Genomic DNA, 22,623 nt, shown 5'->3' with positions numbered 1-22,623 from the left:
CAGGGGTCACGTTCAGAACATGATGCGCAATGCGTGCCTTCAATGCAGCTAAGTTTGCGATCTGAACACAACATATTTCAGATAGCCCCACAGCCAGAAGTCACACAGACTAAGATTAGATGATCGGGACGACCAGGCTTTAGGGAAATGGCGGCTGACAATTCTAGCATTTCCGAAATGGCGCTTCAGCAGCTGCTTAACTGGATTTGCAATGTGCGTATGTGCGCACATTCTGCATAAAAATGATCCCATCCACACATCCACGCTGTTGGAGAGCTGGAATGGCGTGTTTGCGCAAAAGACACTCATTGCGCTTAGCAATGACGGTACCGGTAACAGGACCGGTAGCACCTGTCTCTTCGAAAAAATATGGCCCTATGATAAATGGTGCTGTAAACCCGCACCACACAGTGACCTTTTCAGAATGAAATGGTACTGGTTGATTTGCGTGTGGATTCTCCCTTGTCCATATTCGACAATTCTGTGTATTGACATAGCCTGTCAAATCGAAGTGGGCTTCGTCTGTCCACAAAATATTCCACAGCCAATCATTGTTCACTTCCATGCGAGCAGGAAATTCTAAAGCAAAAGTGTCTCTTTCTGTCAGGTCAACAGGAAGCAACTCGCGCACGTGGGACATTTTGAATGGATAGCAATGAAGGACGTTTCGTAGGATTTCACGCTCCGTGCTCACGAGTATGTCCAATGTTCGGGCAGTTCTCCGTGCACTACACGTTTGCACCCCATCACTCGTCTCCTCCTGCGTTGCTGTGCCCACTGCTTCCACTGACGTCGAATTAATTCGTTTCGTCCCTCTACCAGGTTGCACACCGAAAGAACTCGTATTTTCGAATTTCAGAGTCATTTTCTCCAGACACACAGCAGTCATCGCAACAACTCCTTTTTTCAAATCCTTCAGTGTCCGGAACTTCTGCAGAGCGACGTGTGCGCAGTCATCATTCTTGTAATGCAGCTTTACAAGCAGAGCGCGAGCCTGCATTGATACAGTCATGGCGAATGTCACAGACGCAAAAGGAGGGAAAGCCGTGTACCCGGCGTGTTTATACCAACTTCAATGGGTCGTGCGCGTGACAGGTGTTTTCATTTACGTATTCTGACACATACAGCACCATCTATTGATCAATTTTCACACTATTTTTTTCTTCTCCCTTACGTTTCTCCCCTGTCCTATAATATTCCGTTGTAATTTGACGTCATGATGACCGGTGGTGTTATTTCTACAGCGTTTTGAAAGTTTAATTATAATCACCCTGTATATATGAGGTAACTGCAGATAGTATGGAATGGAAGTGCGACTGACAGTAGCGACAAATTGTGATTGGACTGTGTGGCCACTGCCCATATTCGTTTATACGTCTTTCTCCGGAGATTCACGATCCACTATTCATCCTCGAATAACTCAAAGGGCACCAACATATCACGATAGCGCTGTAGTTCAGTGATTCCCAAAGTAGTCGATATCGAATCCCAAAACATGGAAAAAATTGAGGGTGCATTAGATGTAGGGGAGATGGGGCGAAGTCCACGAGACTTGATCTCATTTAGACAGATGGCAACAAAAATTCTGAATTCTGCTCAGAGCTGGAGCTTGCTCCTGTGACCACTACTGTTTGTGTAATCGGCTAAGGAAGACAGTGGAGCAACTCAATTTTCGCCCTTCTGCTCACAACATTCAGCGACATTATTAATCATTTTTCTACCCCTTGCCGCTCTCCGACAAGTGGGAAGACTAATTGGCGTCTTCCATGATTGGCCAGGAACCTTCTCTGCATTCATCAAGAGATGTATTAATCTGCGACACAGCACCACACGCCAGTCACTTCGCAGTGGCTACGTAGATAAGGGTCTATGTCACACAGCTGAGATTGGCAGCGACCGGACACAAAACAAGAGCAGACCATATTCGATCGACTTCCGCCGTCTTCTGCTGAGCCAGATATAGGAAGCCCAGATTCACCTCTTTGTGAACAGACAGTAGTAATGTACCATGCAAGTTAAAGTGAATCGATGTCATGTAGTTTTGGAGTGCCGAAAAAAAGTACATTACATTTTTATCAGATTTTCTTTTCATAGTTGCTTCGATTGCGTAGAGACGCACCGATCATGACTTGACGTAGAGAAGACTGATTTTTACAGCTATCCTTTATTATCTACAAGGTGTTTCACAATACTTGTTACAGGCTTCTAGGGGTCGTAGAGAAGACTTAATAGATAAAGTCCTGATAAGTGAACCACGTTGAGAAATGTACCATTTTCTTGAAAACTAAACTTGAAAATCGAATATCAAATCTGTCGTTTCACGGCACGCACCCAGCGGAAACAATAAGCTCTGACCTGTGCGCCCTACAGGAGCCCATGGCCTCGGCAGTGTTTCGAATACTCGTCGACGGTTTCTCTTTTGCGTGACGAAGGACGTCATCTTTCAAAGACGAAAGTGCACCGTGTCCCTGGAGCACCAGCCAACTCTCCTAGTTGCGAAGAACCAGTTTCTCACAACTATTTTTGTACTTGGTGAAAATGGTATATAATACCATAATTACAACAAGGACAGGTGACCGCGCCTTCCCCTCAGTTTGTGTGCATACTCTGAAGTGGGAGGTCTAAAAGTGATTTGGCCTTTAAACTTATTTTATATCCAAAAGTAGATTTTCGTACATGGGTTCCTTACCTAAACTTTATCTATTATTTGTCCTCTACAACTACCAGAAGCCTATAAACGGAATTGTGAAACATCCTGTAAATTGTACTTACCGAATAACTTGGTTTTTGGTTCATGGTTTATTGTTCATGGACAGAGTCTCAGCTGCATGTTGACTATCTAACGGTTTCCAGGGACAACAAAAATTTTGTTTTAAATATTTCATATAATTATTCACTGAATTTAAAAATTTTAAATACGGTCTTAACCTAATCATTAATATGTATGATCTAATATTAAAAATTTAACACAGTAAGACAATTATCATAGGTAGAGACCGTGTATACGCTTTCAGGTAGTGTAGCTGGCTAGAAGCACATTACCTTGACTTGATTCATCCGGACTTTATTCGTCCAGTATTTGAGAAAGAGAGCAGCTAGCAACCTCCAAGAAACTTTAAACATAGTTCTTCTCGCTGGATTCGTTACAAAATAATGGAAAGAAAAACGTTTACCGCTTACATTCTAGCTGTTTTTGCAATAAAACGTCAGCATGAGGCAAGACGCTTTAAGTTAGTAATCTTTACTTCTAACTCTATTGGCAACACACTTTGAATACAGTATCTTCACACATACGATACCACTGAAATTACCTGCGAAACTATATCATTGTATGACGCACAGATTACCCAGACTATAATCATCCACTGTTTCATAATGAGAATAAGTAAACGTAATTTCAAAACTTTTCTAAACTTTTTCTCCTTTTTATATATTTAACGTCAAATATTTAGCGCATAACTCGTTTATAAAATAATCAGACGTTTGAAGCTGTTTTATAATGGATGTTCGATTCTTTAGAGAATCCAAGATTTACTGTTATCGTAACGTTAATACTCGAACACGAAAATTGAAGTACCGATCTTTAATTTCAATTATACAAGGAAGCTATAGAAACTTATGCAATGCGAAGGGTGCTTTGCCATAGATGTGCACAAAGAAAAATCATGCTTGCACGTAGCCGTTAAGAGTGGTAAATGGTAGTAGATGTTTCTGTATTCATAACAATGATCATACCTTCTCTATCACGCATAAAAATCTAAAACACGTGAACATAAACAATTTAAGTGCTGCCAACTTCTGCCCTGCGTACTGCTCAGGTGCTATTGTTGAAATGACACACGGATGCAGTCCCATTCTAGGGACGTTCATGTTTGCATGGCTCATTTGCAGTAACATAAAGGGCAGCTACAATGCGAGGACTTCTAGGTCGATGATGTCAGCAGAGGAAATCAGAATATCGTAGTAACGAAGTCTGTAAATAACTTTGTGTATTGAGTTCGTTATTCCGCTTACTTTTCTGTAAGAGTAATTTTTTGGTGATTTTCAGCAGCTACGATAAATTTGATGTACGTTCCTCTTTTTTAATTCATTCATTTTGAATAACTATAACATCCGACTTCCTTTATTACACGGAAAAAATGTTTGCTTTAGGCTGTGACTAGCAGGAGAACGCTAGCCCTTCGCAGTGAAAGACGAAGAGCTAGACAGACGCAACTTTTTCGTAGGAATGTTGACGTTCATGATTATAATGCATTTGTTTCCTTGAATATTCATAATATTAATACTTCAACATGGAAAACTGAAAAACTGAGTTTTAAAAATAATTAACAAGGAGGCCAACGAAGTTTATATAATCCGAAAAGTACTTTGTCATAGCTGTGTACACAAAAATTGTGTGTGCACATAACCATCAAGAGAGGTGAAAGGAAGCAGACATACTTATATGATAAAAGTTTTCCTATGTTCTCACATTGCTGCCAATTTCTACCATGCCTACCGATCAGGTGCTATATTAGAAATAACACACGAAAGTAACGTTTCCTGAAATCGCATCCTAGGGACTTTCATGTTTAAATGTTGCATATGGTTTATTTGTAGTGACACACGCATAACCGGCATCTACATCGCTACAACCGCCACGTCATTCATATCGTCAGTAGTGGAAAACAAAATTTGGTAACGAAGTCGTCGGGGGCAACAAACGTTGTTTGTTAAGGTCCTCTTTTTCCCTTACTTTCGTCTAAGTGTAAGCAGAACATATTTCGTGTTCGTTTTCCGCCGTCTCTACAAAATCCGAAATGTTCCTAATTTTCAGTTTCTTCATTTTCTCTTATTATATGGAAACTATATTTGTTTTAGACAATGTAACCCAAGAGGAACACTATCGGGTCGTACTGAAAGACGAAGAGCTAGAGAGACACAATTTTTCCGTAGACAAAGTAACAGAAATAATGTGGACGTTGCTAATGATAATCCTATTGTTGTTCTGAAAGATACATTTAAATGTGTACTGATGGTAACTCCAAATGCTTTTGAGAGTTATAACTGCGGTTTGATGAATTTACAGTCCAGATTTTGTAATGCAACTCATTTTGTATCTAGGGTTCTTTTATACGATACGTCATTCACATTGTTTTGTCATAAGCTAATCTGCCGCCGTTATACAAAATTTATTTTTCAACACAGTGTACCAAGGACGCACTTCCAATTATAGAACAGTTAAGGGGAAATCCAAGAGCTATTTCAAAAATACTCGTAACTCAAATGCAGCATTTTCTGTGGGTCAGTTCTGAAGGTAAAATATCAGTTGTACATGGAGTGTATCACTTCAAGATAGATGACATTTCTCTGTATCACAGATTAGGTCCACTGACTCAACTTGTCGAATTTCGACCACGGGCGATACTGCTTTACGTAAACAGTTTAACTTTCGCACACATGGTGAAATCTAAAAAGAAATGTAAAGAGCACAATGTTGATTTTTAAAGTTTGGATACACTCCGTCATTGTGGGTCAAACGACTGCCTATATCCCTTTTATGCAACCAAGTATTAAGCAGTGACGCTATGAAACAATTTAAGTTGAAAGATCATCTGAGGAGATGTCACCCTGATAAAACAGATACAGATCTGAAATACTCTCAAATGCTTAAACTACTTGAACTCAAAAGAACTCCGGTGGACAGTATGTTCGCTTCCACATTATAAAGAGATCTCGCTATTTACAGAAAAATCTGGAAAACTGCATACTATCGGTGTACAGTTAATTATGATAGCCATTGAAGATGTTTTTAAATATTCTGTGTACAAACCTGCTTATGATATATTAAAAACATTCCTCTGAGCAACAACACAATTCAAAAAAATTGATGAAATGAGTTACGATGCTGAAAGCTCCTTGTACAATTATCTGCAGGCGAACCATTTCTGCATACAGCTGAACAAGTGAACTTTACCTGTGAATAAAGAATTATCATTAACGTTTGTTCGTTTTGTTATGGACCAAGAAATCCGTAAGTAACTGCTCTTCGGTAGAATTGTGACAACACACACTAAATATGAATCAATATTTAATGTTTTGAAAGTTTATTTCATGGAAAAAGAGATACATTTATCAACTATAATATTACCAGCAGTAATTTTTGGATGCTCTCCTGGGTTTACAAGTCACATAAAACGCAATGTACTCTGGGTTCTTGAAGTACACTGCGACATTCATTGGCAACTTTTAGTTGTTAAAAATCCGACTAGTAGATCGCATGAAAAACTTCAGTTTGTCAATAACGCAGTACACAAAATTCGAGGCAACACATTGAACTCTACGGTACTTGCACAGTTATGTGAATAAATGACGAGAACTTTGATCGGTGACTCGTTCACAATGAAGTACACTGGCTGTCAAAAGGCCTGCGTTTCACAAGATTTTTCTCAGTTTGGAATCCACAGGTTTGGTTACTAAGTTCAACTAGGTTAATTTGCATTTACGAGGTGACAGTCTAAATAGAATACAAAAGAAGTCCATCATTTCAGCTTTTCTTGCCAGAATCAAACTAATGAAGCAAAACACTAGACGGCGCGAATTTTCCCAGTTTCGGAGTCGGTCACTATGATGTTATTTCAGCTTACGTTCAATATTCAAATGGTTCAAATGGCTCTGAGCACTATGGGACTTAACATCTTAGGTCATCAGTCCCCTAGAACTTAGAACTACTTAAACCTAACTAACCTAAGGACAGCACACAACACCCAGCCATCACGAGGCAGAGAAAATCCCTGACCCCGCCGGGAATCGAACCCGGGAATCCGGGCGTGGGAAGCGAGAACGCTACCGCACGACCACGAGATGCGGGCTTCAATATTCAAATATCCTTCACATAGACTGCGAAAACAGGTTTGAGAATGCGTTGACTGTGGAAATACTGCGATGGATTATCAATCCAAACAGAGATACAAAAGAAGGGACGTCGTTTTGCAAGAAGAATTTATCGGAATGCACACTAATGACGAACCTAAGGTACACTTTACTAAAGAATATCAGTGGTTCTGGCTTCAGAGAGACATACCTGTTAGTTATCCTGTATTATGAAGTACTACGAGAAAATCCGATAGCTTTGTCAACTTCATATCTTGTGGAAAGGATATGCAGAGCAGACCCAATCTCCTTAAATAATAATAAGAAAACCGCGATTTCAAACCACTTACCAAGAAGATTTAAACCTAACCAATGTAGCATAAGTGTGTAGTGGTAACGAGAATTGTGTTAACAAAATGCAGAATGAGTACTCAACATTTATTCATCAAAAATACAACAATTTCTGAGAATCCACATATAAATAATCTTATGACACAACTAAGAGACAGTTTACATTCAGAGCAATGAGTAGTTTCCCTGGAACCTTCGTAACGAACAGTCCTCCATATCTACATCTACATCTACATGGATACTCTGCAAATCACATTTAGGTGACTGGCAGAGGGTTCATCGAACCACCTTCACAATTCTCTATTATTCCAATCTCGTACAGCGCGCGGGAAGAATGAACACCTTTATCTTTCCGTACGAGGTCTGATTTTCCTTATTTTTTCGTGGTGATCGTTCGGCCCTATGTAAGTCGGAGTCAACAAAATAGTTTTGCATTTGGAGGAGAAAGTGGGTGATTGGAATTTAGTGAGAAGATTGCGTCGCGACGAAAAACGCCTTTCTTTTAATGATGTCCATCCAAAATCGTGTATCATTTCTGTGTCACTCTGCCGGTCGGAGTGGCTGTGAGGTTCTAGGCGCTACAGACTGGAGCCGAGCGGCCGCTACGGTCGCAGGTTCGAATCCTGCCTCGGGCATGGATGTGTGTGACGTCCTAAGGTTAGTTAGGTTTAATTAGTTCTAAGTTCTAGGCGACTGATGACCTCAGAAGTTAAGTCGCATAGTGCTCCGAGCCATTTGAACCATTTGTGACACTCTCTCCGATATTTCGTGATAATACAAAAAGTGCTGCCTTTCTTTGAACTTTTTCGATGTACTCAGACAGTCCTGTCTGGTAAGGATCCCACACCGCGCAACAGTATTCTAAAAGAGGACGGACAAGCGTAGTGTAGGCAGTCTCCTTAGTAGGTGTGTTACATTTTCTAAGTGTCCTGCCAATGAAACGCAGTCTTTGGTTAGCCTTCCCCACAACATTTTCTACGTGTTCCTTCCAATTTAAGTTATTCGTAATTGTAATACCTAGGTATTTAGTTGAATTTACGGCTTTTAGATTAGACTGCTTTATCGTGTAACCGAAGTTTAACGCGTTCCTTTTACCACTCATGTGGATGACCTCACACTTTTGTTTATTTAAGGTCAATTGCCACTTTTCGCACCATTCCTATATTTCTTCTAAATCGTTTTACAGTTTCCTTTGATCTTCTGATGACTTTATTAGTCGATAAACGACAGCGTCAACTGAAAACAACCGAAGATGGCTGCTCAGATTGTCTCCCAAATCGTTTATATAGATAAGGAACAGCAAAGGGCCTATAACACTACCTTCGGGCACGCCATAAGTTACTTCTGTTTTACTCGATGACTTTCCGTCAATTACAACGATCTGTGACCTCTCTGACAGGAAATCACAGATGCAGTCACATAACTGAGACAATATTCCATAAGCACGCAATTTCACTACGAGCCGCTTGTGTGGTACAGTGTCACAACCTTCCGGAAATCTATAAATACGGAATCGATCTGAAATCCCTTGTCAATAGCGCTCAGCGCTAGATTACTAGTATTCAGTACTTAGGTTTCTTCTTGTTCACCCACTTAAAAGTTATATACAAAGGATATTCTGCTGACCCGAAAAATAAATCAAATAAAAATTTAGCCTAGATATAGGGTTAAAATCCCTATATTAACAAAGCTTGTAAGGCGTCCGGATTTTAGGGACCTTACTTGAGCTTGAGCCATAACGACAGTACGATACAGTATGACATCCTCAGAAAAAATAATTGTATTATATCAATAAAAGGCAATTGCAGTAATCTCATGCATCGAAAACTAACAAAACGATATCTACCAGTATATGGACAGGGGCAGGAATAAACAATTTAAAGTGAAACGCATTGGCTGAAGCCATACTGGGCGGCACAGACGCGACACGGCGGGGAGATCCCCATTACATAAAAGCATTTTGAGAATTAAAATGGCTAGATATCTCTCTCGTCTTGCGGTGGACCGCGTAAGTGTGTGGAAAATAGCGAGGGCATTGAGAGCTTTGCTTTCCGCAAAGTGTGGACGATACGCTTCACGTATCATGGCGACAGATAGCAAAGATGTAATTAATTATTCCTGCGGGAATTTTTGCGAGAGAAGAAACTGTGCACGTCGCTCCAACCCTTAGTGTGCAGCAGCCATTATTTCGATTAAGGAAAGATTAACATTCTACGGAATGCAGGAAAGTTGAGACTGAGTGAAGGCCAGATCCAGCAGGGAGACAACCTCGTGGCAGATGCCGCTTGGCCACAGTAAATATTGAGTCGAGATTTTGCTCACTCTAAGCTGCGTGCGCTTTGACCAGTGAATGTCAAAAGCTTGGATACTAACCTACCCTTACATTGAGTATATGAGAGTTTTTTCATTGGTACAAAAAGTAAATTTATTCTCCACAAACTCAGTGCATTGACCAGCTACGATAAAGTAGATGAAAATGAGCTGATGAAGATTTTTAAGCATTGTTTCCTGTGATAAAATTTTTTCAGATGTAGAGATAACGATTTTAATAATCATCAGTTCAATATGTCTAATAGTTCAATATTTTGTTATGAGTGTCAAACGTAATTGATCATAATTGTTATGTACCACTTGACCCCTGAAAGCACAGTTGATAAATTATATGTGGAAAACAAAGGGAATAGCTGTTTTGTGTTTCTAGAACAGATCACAAACTTTCACTTTTATTAATTCGTGCATTCTAGTTATGTGACAGCAGCATTTCTAATGATTTTTGTTACAATCCACACCTAATATTAGCTCCCTTACAGGACCAGGTCTGTTTAACACCCTGGACGTGAGAAGACAGTTTAGATGTTTTGTCCATTTGCGCGCTAAGTGGTAAGCTAAGTTCGCACATATTAGTACACTCACCGTGCAGACACGAAACGTGCGGACGCTGACAAATGGTGACACCTGCCAGGATGAGAAATTACAGCATTCTCATAAATTGAGAGTTTGCTTTTGATAGGTACAAAACCCATAATACTCCAAAACAATAAGCTGACTCGCATTGGAGAAAAAAATGTAAATGTAAATGTGACTCAACTATGTAGTAAGTGTAGATAGAATTGTATTTATGTATTTCTTATTTGCTGGCGCGCCACATCGTTGAATTAGGTTTGTTGAGTTCTGACTCAACTCCAGTAACCAAAACACTAATAAAGGCCGAGAAAACGGATTCAGATATGGAATATAGGACTGTGGGTGATATTTTGGGATAGAATCAAGTCTTATGATCAGATGTTAACGCGTAGTCCTGTTAGAAACATTCGCGAACAGCAACGGTTATTGGAACACTAAAAAATGGCAGAAAATGATAGATTAAGACAAAGAGAAGTCATAGAAGAGCTTGATAGGATCGAGTTGGATATGCAACAGGTAGATCAGCGTGAACAACACGAGACAGAACACGTAGAAATACAGAACGAAAATGCAACATATGATGTTCAATATGGTCCAAGGAATGCAGATGAGAACGGCATTGCTAATGAATCAGACGCTGAGTCTGTAGATAGTGATTTTCAGCATATTGAACCAAACGTAATCGAACTAATATTGAATCAGGCAAGTTGGCACTTGCATGAAAGAACGAGTGTTAGTGCTCCTACACAATGATCGGAAGTGAAGGAAACGGTTCACGAAAAACGAGATAGGGAACGGTTGCATCAGATGGCAACTGGCGAAACTGGTGGAGATTTAAACGCCAATATATTTGGAATGTTTCAGCGTTTATTACAACAACCTCAGGAATCAGGTAAGTGTATAGAAGGGCGCATAACACAAGAGCAAAAAGAATTAACACTGGGGCTGAAAGAAACTAACAAGGGAATACAAATAACTCGTGATAATATTCAAGGCCAATTAGATCAAATGCGAACTGAGGCTAAGGAAGCGCAAATCACGATTCAAACGCTCGTTACAGGGCACAAACAATTGAGAACAGACATTGACACTGTCCAAAGAGACATGCTTACGTTGAGTGAAGTTACACAAAAAAGTGTCAAAAAGGTTAAACAACAGGTCGAAGGTTTTGCCATCAAAGCGATGACGAAAGCGAAACATATTATTGCTGAGACGACGTCTCACAAAAGAACGACACAAGCAGCATTAAAGAAATTCGTTGCTCGTACTACAAAAATACAAGAAAAACGAATACTAATTTCAACGGCTGAGATCGGAAGTTTTACGTTCAATCGAAAGTCGTGGTGACGTAGAAAGCGTCAGTGAGGAGTCGCAGACGACGACAGAATCCACTTTAGTGCCGGTAGATACTACTGTGAAGACTGCAGACTCAACAGTTGCCGATAATACGAGAAAAGGGTACGCGAAATTACGTGTGACGTAAGTCGGAAAGGCACATGTGGATGCCAGTCCGAAACCGCAAACCGCGAACGGGAAATTAGTCCAGACTAGCGTATGCCAGAACATCATGGTAACCGTAGGGAACAGTGTGGATTGCGAACACTTGTTCAAGAAAATATAACTGGTCAATCGGGAATACAAAAGTGTGGTTTGCAGCAAGGTTCAGTACGTCTAGCACAAAGCGTGACATACGCTGATCAAACCACAGAGACGCCTTACGCAACGTCACAACCTGTAGGACGAATACCGACGGGTTACAGTACGGCGTCTAAAGAGACAGAATTGCTTACACGTCAAGATACAGAGCCGGTAGCGGGCGTTACACATGCATATTGCGCAATGAGATCTGCAAGTGATTCGACGGCACAAATGTCACAGAATGAATCAAGTTCCACACGACTGCGTATATTTGTCGCAATCCAAAGACAGAATACCAGTCTTCAAAACCCAGAAGGTACACCGCAGAGAGAAGCTAGAGGATTTGATGTTACCCACTTTCTTACAGTGCGGAAATACCAGCACTATAAGGAAGATTCAAATATTCTCCATCCCCGCACATTTATTGACCAATTTAAAGTAGGAATACCGACACATTGGCCATTGAAACGAAAGTTAGATTTCATTTGCGCACATATGGAGGGAAGCGTTGCTGGAACTATGCAGAAGAGAGCAGAAACTTGCTATTCGTGTGATTCGCCTTTATAGCAAGATACTGGTCACCAGAGGCTCAGATGAGAATAAAATATGGTTTATTACAAAATGTCTCATTTGAAAATTCGCGTGAGAAACAGCAATCAAATTCTTTGAAATGTGGCTAACAGGAACGAATACTTAGATAACCCGTATAGCGACGGAGAATTGATTCAAATATACAAAACGAAACTGCCAATGAAGTATCAAAAAACCTTGATAGGATGTGGGGGCGATCATGTAGAAACTTTCAAAGGTGTTTTGAGAGACGTAGAATTCATGTATGAAAACGACGCTCAAAGACGTCGCGATTCAAAACAGAATAATTTGGAAGGAACACGTAATAGTAACGAAAATAAAAATATTGGTAGCGATGGTAGGCCAGTATTGGGATTGAATTCTGGACGAAATGAGAATAATTACGGAAATGGGAGTAGTGGAAACACTAGACCACAGCGTAATGGATGTTGTTGTAATAGTGGTTGGAACAGGCGGAATATAGACGAAAACAGGAACGGAAACTACATCTACATCTACATCTACATTCATACTCCGCAAGCCACCCAACGGTGTGTGGCGGAGGGCACTTAACGTGCCACTGTCATTACCTCCCTTTCCTGTTCCAGTCGCGTATGGTTCGCGGGAAGAACGACTGTCTGAAAGCCTCCGTGCGCGCTCTAATCTCTCTAATTTTACATTCGTGATCTCCTCGGGAGGTATAAGTAGGGGGAAGCAATATACTCGATACCTCATCCAGAAACGCACCCTCTCGAAACCTGGCGAGCAAGCTACACCGCGATGCAGAGCGCCTCTCTTGCAGAGTCTGCCACTTGAGTTTATTAAACATCTCCGTAACGCTATCACGGTTACCAAATAACCCTGTGACGAAACGCGCCGCTCTTCTTTGGATCTTCTCTATCTCCTCCGTCAACCCGATCTGGTACGGATCCCACACTGATGAGCAATACTCAAGTATAGGTCGAACGAGTGTTTTGTAAGCCACCTCCTTTGTTGCTGGACTACATTTTCTAAGCACTCTCCCAATGAATCTCAACCTGGTACCCGCCTTACCAACAATTAATTTTATATGATCATTCCACTTCAAATCGTTCCGCACGCATACTCCCAGATATTTTACAGAAGTAACTGCTACCAGTGTTTGTTCCGCTATCATATAATCATACAATAAAGGATCCTTCTTTCTATGTATTCGCAATACATTACATTTGTCTATGTTAAGGGACAGTTGCCACTCCCTGCACCAAGTGCCTATCCGCTGCAGATCTTCCTGCATTTCGCTACAATTTTCTAATGCTGCAACTTCTCTGTATACTACAGCATCATCCGCGAAAAGCCGCATGGAACTTCCGACACTATCTACTAGGTCATTTATATATATTGTGAAAAGCAATGGTCCCATAACACTCCCCTGTGGCACGCCAGAGGTTACCTTAAGGTCTGTAGACGTCTCTCCATTGATAACAACATGCTGTGTTCTGTTTGCTAAAAAATCTTCAATCCAGCCACACAGCTGGTCTGATATTCCGTAGGCTCTTACTTTGTTTATCAGGCGACAGTGCGGAACTGTATCGAACGCCTTCCGGAAGTCAAGAAAAATAGCATCTACCTGGGAGCCTGTATCTAATATTTTCTGGGTCTCATGAACAAATAACGCGAGTTGGGTCTCACACGATCGCTGTTTCCGGAATCCATGTTGATTCCTACATAGTAGATTCTGGGTTTCCAAAAACGACATGATACTCGAGCAAAAAACATGTTCTAAAATTCTACAACAGATCGACGTCAGAGATATAGGTCTATAGTTTTGCGCATCTGCTCGACGACCCTTCTTGAAGACTGGGACTACCTGTGCTCTTTTCCAATCATTTGGAACCCTCCGTTCCTCTAGAGACTTGCGGTACACGGCTGTTAGAAGGGGGGCAAGTTCTTTCGCGTACTCTGTGTAGAATCGAATTGGTATCCCGTCAGGTCCAGTGGACTTTCCTTTGTTGAGTGATTCCAGTTGCTTTTCTATTCCTTGGACACTTATTTCGGGATAACCGACGGACTGATTTTCATCAGCGATCTCCAGATCCGTGGGGAGAAAGCGTATGTGGAGGTGGTGCAAGGAAACAGTCACAAGCAAATACTTCGGGTACTTACCGGAGAAACGAACCACAGATGGAGACTGAATTACGACCACCGAATCCTGGGAAGCGTGAGGATTGACTGACGTTAGGTATTGTAGGAGTTCAAGCAGATAATACACTTTCTGCAGAAACGGATGACAAGACGACCGCAGCAATAAATAGGTTAAAGTGTGACGTACAGGAGTCGGAATTGGGAACAGGAACGACAGAAATATCATCAAAAAAGTATCTGTACAGATACTACGAATAGGGAGGAAGTCACAACTGAACTGTTGGGACGAGATAGATTGGGCTGACACTGACGATGAGGATGAACTCCCAGCATTACTTAGTAATGAACATTTGATTATGACGAAGCATTAATGTATATGGTGCAAATGTTTGATTCTGCAAAGACGAAACATGATTTTCAGTAGGATAATACATATCCTATTGCAACCCGTAACGCTACGATTGATCAAGACGATAGGATTAACCGACAAAATACGGCTAATACAGGTCATAGACGAAAGAGGAAAGTACGGGTAAGCACACCTGATCAAAAGCTCGACAGGCTACAAGATCTACTAAAATCCTTCCACAAAACTAGAGAAGAAAAGCAGAAAGAGTCTGAGGCGGTGTGGATAGCGGGAATTGAACAAAATCGGGAAGAACAAGTCGATAAAGGAGAGGAAAATCACAGGGAAAATATCCCGTCTGGATTGGGAAACGAACCAGATTATAAAGTATGTGAACAGTTTGATAAATCAGATTCAAAGTTATACAGTTCTGGTGCATAGGAGGACATAGTACGGCAGTATTACCGAGACTATGAAATTATCACACCACACACAGAAAACATCGTCGTAATAAATGACGACACAGCTGAAAATTTGAGTCTGCAATTCTTAGCGTCAGGCAACGAATATGATAACGAGTTGAGTCAAAGTTCGAGTACAGAGACACTTAACGTAGAACCTGAGGACTCCCCAGAATATAAGTGTGGAGTACTGTCACACTTAAAGAATACTTGCCAGGCTCTGAAATCTAAACACGACTACACAGATGTGTAATCACAAACTTAAAGGAAGTAGCAAGGTGTGAAAATGAGGATTTAAAATCTAGATTCGTTACTTTAGAAGCTGATCTAGAAGCAGTCAGACTACATTTGGACAATTTAAAAAGGGAAAGTACTTCTCCCTAAACTCTCGATGAAGACCATCAAATGTTGATGGAAAATGACGCAACTATGGATGTCCATAAACATCCAGTTGCGACGGAACAAACACATACACGTCAGTTAAATTACGAAGTAATTGAGGACATATTAATGGAGGAAGTCGAAGACGAGAGTACTTCAGAGAGAAGTCCGATACCTCATGTAATAGTCAAGGGTGTTGTCGTTAACGCAATAGTAAATAGTGGGAGTCAGTTAACGGGGACATCAGAGCCGTTGTTCAATCGTTGAAATGGTGACAATGACTTATTCGAACAGAACAAAGATCCAGAGGTGTTAAGGGCCAAACATAAGAGGAAAGACAAAAACTCAGTTGACATTCATCAGCATTATTTGCTGAAGAATGACATGCTGTTCTACAGAAACATTGGATAGGAATCCTTGCAGTGATCATACAGCAATTAGTCATGAAAACAGAAATATAAGTGGATCACAGATGATACAGCAAAAAAATGTAGATATGTTTCAGGTAGCAATAGATCTCAAGAGGCAGAGAGGATGAGCTACAAACATGTAAATACTCAAATATAGGTACAATAATTCTAATCATATGAATCATAAAAGTAGATTAGAAAAAGTAAAATAAAACTAATTGCATGATGCACTAATTAACTATCCTACATATCACCAATCCATGCTCATTCAAGAAGTAAAGGAACCGTTACAAAATAAAGTAACTTAAAGTGTAAATGATAATTCATCTGTAAAGTACTGGAAAAAACCAGTTAAATATTCATCGTATTACTCAAGTAAATATTCAAATGAAAAACTCATTGCAAATTTAGATAAAGAATAATGCAAGTAGTAGCATTAAGCAAAAGTAATTGTAAACAAATGGAACAACGTCACTACAATCGTCTGGGGCAGGAAGCCAAGCTGACAACAGAAGCGGAAGGTCGAAAGGGGGGCTATAGTCTGAGTGTGAGAGTTTATGAGATTGCACAATATGGAATTGGCGACAAACTGGTGACCGAAGTAGGGAATTTACTGACTCATGCTTTACATTAGTGCGGTGACCAAGCCAGGTGTATTTTGAAGAATATTATCCCACGCCTCAACCCAGTACCGAGAGGACAGGGAAGCCCAGCAACAGCGTGTGACAAAGGAAGCACAATTGCAAGGAAGGCGAAGCGACCCCAATTGCGCGATGCACAATAGCAGCGACTAACAATAGCAAACCGTCGGTAATAGCTCCGTAGTACAACTGCCTGGATAAAAAAACTCAGAATATTTCTCTCAGTACCAGATGGAGAAGCTAATAACTGAAAACAGATATATCACTTCCGAAATTATCTATTCAGACTTGACCATATCTCATAACATTAATGGTAGTCCTTCCGAATAACGTTCGCAGAATAACATGTCCCATCCCTATGTCTGATAAGTTGCAAGTTCCTAGAAAGAAGACACGAAGACACAGCAAGTAATGAAGAGAAGAAAGGGTCCCATGATGAGGGCAGAAGACAGTAAGATTCCTTTCTAAGTCCTATACCTATGAGACATGGTAGAATCAATAGAAGGCAATATTCAACAAAACTGTGGCAGTTATTTCATCCTAAATATCAAAACAACCATCAAACATAGATCGCGTAATGGCGACATCCAAAAGCAGAAAACGTTGAGGGGCTACTCTCATCAACCTCGATGGCAATGACACCAATCAATGTGCTACCTATGTTGTCACATCATGGCATTGCCTGGGACGAGCAGTTTGTCGTCAAAACAATGCAACTTGGAATTGATGATGTAATGGCATTCGTGATCGAACACTCAGAACTGTAAATGTCAATAATTTTCATCAACAACACGCAGAGTCTACAACTGACTAACAGCATCACCCATCACTGATTGACAGCAGCATCAGCCCAAAGTATAAAGTGTAAGGTGTGTGAAGAAAGAAAGTGATGCATGTGAAAAATTCTTGTAATATTTTAAAGAGTGCAATAGATAATCACTTCAGCAAGGAGTTGAGATGCCTGTAAATATTCAGTCAACCTGTACCACTGAGAATTTGTACTTCATGTGTTTCATTTGTATTTTATAATTAAAGATATGTTAATAAGAATTTATGTATTGTAGATATTTCGGAAACGTGTTTTTAATGATAAATAATGTCAATGACTAAAGTTTGTTTTAATATGTTTAACAATATGCAAAAATATTGCAAGGGTGCAAAAAAGGGCAGCTCGTTTTGAATTATCACGTAGTAGGGGAGAGAGTGTGGCAGATATGATGCGCGAATTGGGATGGAAGTCATTACAGCAAAGACGTTTTTCGTGGCGGCGAGATATATTTACGAAATTTCAGTCACCAACTTTCTCTTCCGAATGCGAAAATATTTTGTTGAGCCCAACCTACATAGGTAGGAATGATCATCTAAATAAAATAAGAGAGATCAGAGCTCGAACAGAAAGGTTTAGGTATTCGTTTTTCCCGCGCGCTGTTCGGGAGTGGAATGGTAGAGAGATAGTATGATTGTGGTTCGATTAACCCTCTGCCAAGCACTTAAATGTGAATTGCAGAGTAGTCATGTAGATGTAGATGTACAATGTCACTTAAGTAAATACATGTCTGTTTATGAGGTCAATTGTAATATTGATGTAGTATTTACATGAGAATAGATATGAGAAACAAACGCTTCCTTAACTTCACTGAACTTCCGCAATCATCAGTATCATGAACGTTTGAGAACTGTGGAGTGGCTGAAGTTATTGTAAAGAGAGAATCTAAAGCGTGGTTGAATCATTTTAACAGAATTTAACCACAAGTACTAGAGAGAAAAATATTGAAAGATTAGTCAAATAACTGCTATAAAAAACTGTAAAGCCACATAATAGTCATCTAAATATAAAATGCTGTGTAAAGTAATACATTTCAAATCAAAATATAATATTAAAACGACATCATCTAGCATAAGCTAGACAAGTATTTGGGCAATGATTAAAATTAATTGAAGTTATAATTTTGCACTGCAATGAGCAATGCCTCATCCGTTGATCACAGCAACAAAAAATTGATTTGGAAGGGACAGCATGTGTAGGGCATCCAGATTTTATGGACTTTACATGAGCTTGATCCATAATGACAGTACGACACAGTATGAGATCCTCAGAAAAAAATAATTATATTATATCAACAAAAAGCAATTGCAGTAATCTGATGTACCGAAAACTAACAAAACAATACCTACCAATATATGGACAGGAGCATGAGTAAACAAGTTAAAGTGAAATGAATTTTGGAGACGAACTGAGCAGGTGGTTAGTGGTATCAGAAAAACCCACTTAACAAGAGAACAGCGAGCTACAGTACGGAAAGGGATAAGGCCAGAACAGTACATTATTCCTTTTAACGTAAATATGGCTGGGACCTAGGGGAAGTGGCTGCACGGCATTACCAGGGCTGGGCTGCGACCCAGCAAGAAAAATAAAATTCCCCTCTAGCAAGACAGCTATTGGCTGAAGCCATACTGGGCGATGAAGACGCGACACAGTGGGGAGATCCCCATTATATAAAAGCCTTTTGACAACTAAAATGGCTAGATATCTCTCTCTCATCTCGCTGTGGAACGCACAAGTGTGCAGAAAACGACGAGGGTGTGGAGAGCTTTGCTTCCTGCGAAATGTGGACGATATGCTTCATGTATTGTGGCGACAGATAGCAAAGAGGTAGTTAATTATTCCTGCGGAATTTTTGCTTGCAAAAGCATTGTGCATGTTGCTCCAACCCTTAGCAAGTGTGCGATGCCACTATTTTGACTAGGGAAAGATTAACGTTCTACGGAATGCAGGAAAGTTGAGACTGAGTGAATTCAGTCAGCCGGCCGGTGTGGCCGTGCGGTCTCGGCGCTTCAGTCAGGAACCGCGTGACCGCTCCGGTCGCAGGTTCGAATCCTGCCTCGGGCATGGATGTGTGTGATGTCCTTAGGTTAGTTAGGTTTAAGTAGTTCTAAGTTCTAGGGGACTGATGACCACAGATGTTAAGTCCCATAGTGCTCAGAGCCATTTGAACCATTTTTTGAATTCAGTCAAGGCCAAAATAGGGTATTAGCGTTTCAGATCCAGCACGGAGACAATGCTGTTGCAGATGTTGCTTGGTAAAGTGCCATTGCACATGAGTTCACAGTAAATGTTGAGTCAAGATTTTGCACACTCCAACTTGAGTATGCTTTGACCACCGTGTCATACTGTGTGAAGAAATCTGCAACTGCCTGCTGCATATCCTAGTCCGACGGGATTTGTCGAACCTTCAAGACCTTTTTTAAGTGACCAAAGGCGTGATAATTGGATGGCTAGAGATTAGGACTACAGGGCGGGTGCCCAAAAGCCTCCCAATTGTCCATAATGGATCAGGCTGGTCTCCCAGATCGACAGGTGTCTTGTGTCGAATCACGACCAGCACTGAACTTCATACACCATTCCACAACAATGGTTTTCGACAGATATGCTACCCCATACACATTCCTCATTCTTGGATGGGTGCCTGGTGGTGTTTGTCTTTTGGCAGCCAAGAAAAGAATAACAGCACTTTGTTCTTGTTTGGACGCATCTAATAATAACATTGTCATAGTTCTCGTTTTCACATTTACCGGGTGCACTCCAGAAGCACATGAGTTCCACATTAATACCTTGCCTACATGTACTACTCCGTATTGGAGTTGCGTTACATTGGAGGCCTGCTGCAGGGATGCCCTCGAGTGGAAACTTTTTGATCATCCCTTATGTTAACACTTCCTGGTCACCCCTGTGTTCCAGAATTTTAAGTAAGTTTAATACAGCAAATAAGTGTTGGGACAGTATACACATCTAATAAATGGGCCATGCGCTGTTCGTGAGCAACAACCCACAGTGGCAACAAGCTGTATCAACACTGACCCCAATGTCTGACTAGCTGCATCTGTGATGACTAACCAATCCAGAGAGGCGCCAACTCAAAGCCGAGATTTAAGCAACTGGCACAACCAAAACACCATGAGTCTGGGAACAAACCCTCGGAACCACACCTACAGTTCCAAATTACAACCTACAGTGAGGGGGTACTACTGAAATACAAATAAACAGTCATATTTAGATAACAGTAGGAATGTACCACCAGCATTCTATATTTCGTTGAGTGGAGTGCCACCGTCCACAATATATTTCCTCCCACAAATTTGACTATTGTCAAACAGATGCTCCAGGGTTTCGTTGAGAAGGCTGGTATCGTTTATCCGCAGCACAGATGCTAATTCGAACTCCAGGACAGATGAAAACCAACAGCGTACTGCAGATAGTGTCGCAAACAGTATCACCACCACACCGTCGCACTTCGCATACAGCACAATGTCACTCGGAGCTCACAACATTAACTCCAGTAGTCAGTTTACTGTCACCTCAGCTCCTTCCTATTAGTAGCCTCGAATTGCCCTCGCGGTCATTCTGGTATATCTCCATGGCTGTGCTACATAGGAGGCGGCATCTTACAGAGTTAAAAATCACAACGGCTGGCGAATTTTCACACTAAATTGAAGGCAAATATTGAAAATTTTGCTAATAAAGCATCATGTTCATCCTTCTCATTAAAATCATTTATGTATTAATTTTGCTAGATTTGCATTTTGGGTCGGTTAAAGTAATAAATGCATGAAACGTAACATTTTTAATAAATATTTCACTTTACCCTTCTATAGTTAACCTCACCATTGTGGGTAACAGTGTAACAGCTGTCAAAAACGCATTTGAAATTGAGGGACGGGGATGGAGTGTTTACCGAAAACAGATAAAACTGGTACGGGACCGACGAGAGAAAAAGGTTTGGGATATCAGTCTTAGTTACACCAACGCCATTCAGCGTAGTTGCCTGAGGCCTGTAGACTGTGGTCAACGCTGCTTCAAGATGTTTTCCGAAAACTGGACTTCACTATGCGTTCGCACACAACAGTGACTCCTGCCCATCCTTTAATACAAAAGTGTACAGTGTGTACCTGATGACACGATAGGAACGATCTTTCGCAGCAGAAAACTCTAGTAAACATGGGCTCTGAAATGCGTATCTTCAGTTATGAGAGAGACGTGTTTACAGTAGCGAACTGAACAAGTGCTCGAAGCTCTTATGGTAATACTCTTTAGAGCCCATGTTTATTACACTTCTTTTGCTTCGAACTATCGTTACCATCATATGCCTGACTGCTACACTTCTTTTGCTTCGAATTATCGTTACCGTCATATCCCTGACTGCTGACCATTGTTCGTAGAACACTCTGCGTAATAACGCAAAAGAAAAAGCTAACCCAAAGACTACAGTCAAACAAATATCAAAAGCGATCAAAATATACTACTGTTTCCTTGGAAAGGCTCAAAGGATGACCAAAAGAAAACAAGTCCTGGTGTCTTTCATCGATGGTAAACGCTAATGACATTATTTCACAAAAACAAAAGTACAAGCTACCGAGAAAATTTTGGAAGAGAGCACTATTGAACTGCATCTAGGTACACAATCGAATACAGAATATTGAGCCGTGGTAAAAATTGCTGTTTTGAAGGGCGGACCGCAGCGCGTAGTGTGAAGCAGTCGCCCTCCGTTTCTGGCGGTGGCGGTGGCGCCGCTATGGCAATCGCAGCTATGGTGTCTCCCTCTGGTGGGAAAGGGGAAAGGTTGCCTGTTCACGTGCATTTAAAGGGCGCTATGAGCTCGCCAGTGGGTTAGTCTGGATCAGTCTCTCGTCCGCATTTGTTAGGCAGTTAGTGTCTGTCTGTCGTTCGGAGTGCTAGTATGTCTGTCGTTCGGATCAACCCTTAAAGCCAGCAAAATGAGAGTGTTTCCTTTCCGCCAGTAAGAGAACTCAGCGAGTGGTCGCCCGGTCGGGGCTTAGTTCCTGCATCTGGGTCTGCGCATTAGGCTGCCAGTCTGCTCGAGTTTGCTCAGGCAATGATTGGCGGTTGGATCGATCGGTTGGTCGGTCGCGCACTGAGACACAAGATG

Source organism: Schistocerca nitens, chromosome 1, assembly GCF_023898315.1.
Source record: "Schistocerca nitens isolate TAMUIC-IGC-003100 chromosome 1, iqSchNite1.1, whole genome shotgun sequence".
NCBI lineage: Eukaryota > Metazoa > Arthropoda > Insecta > Orthoptera > Acrididae > Schistocerca > Schistocerca nitens.
Note: the sequence above shows the minus strand (reverse complement) of the source record.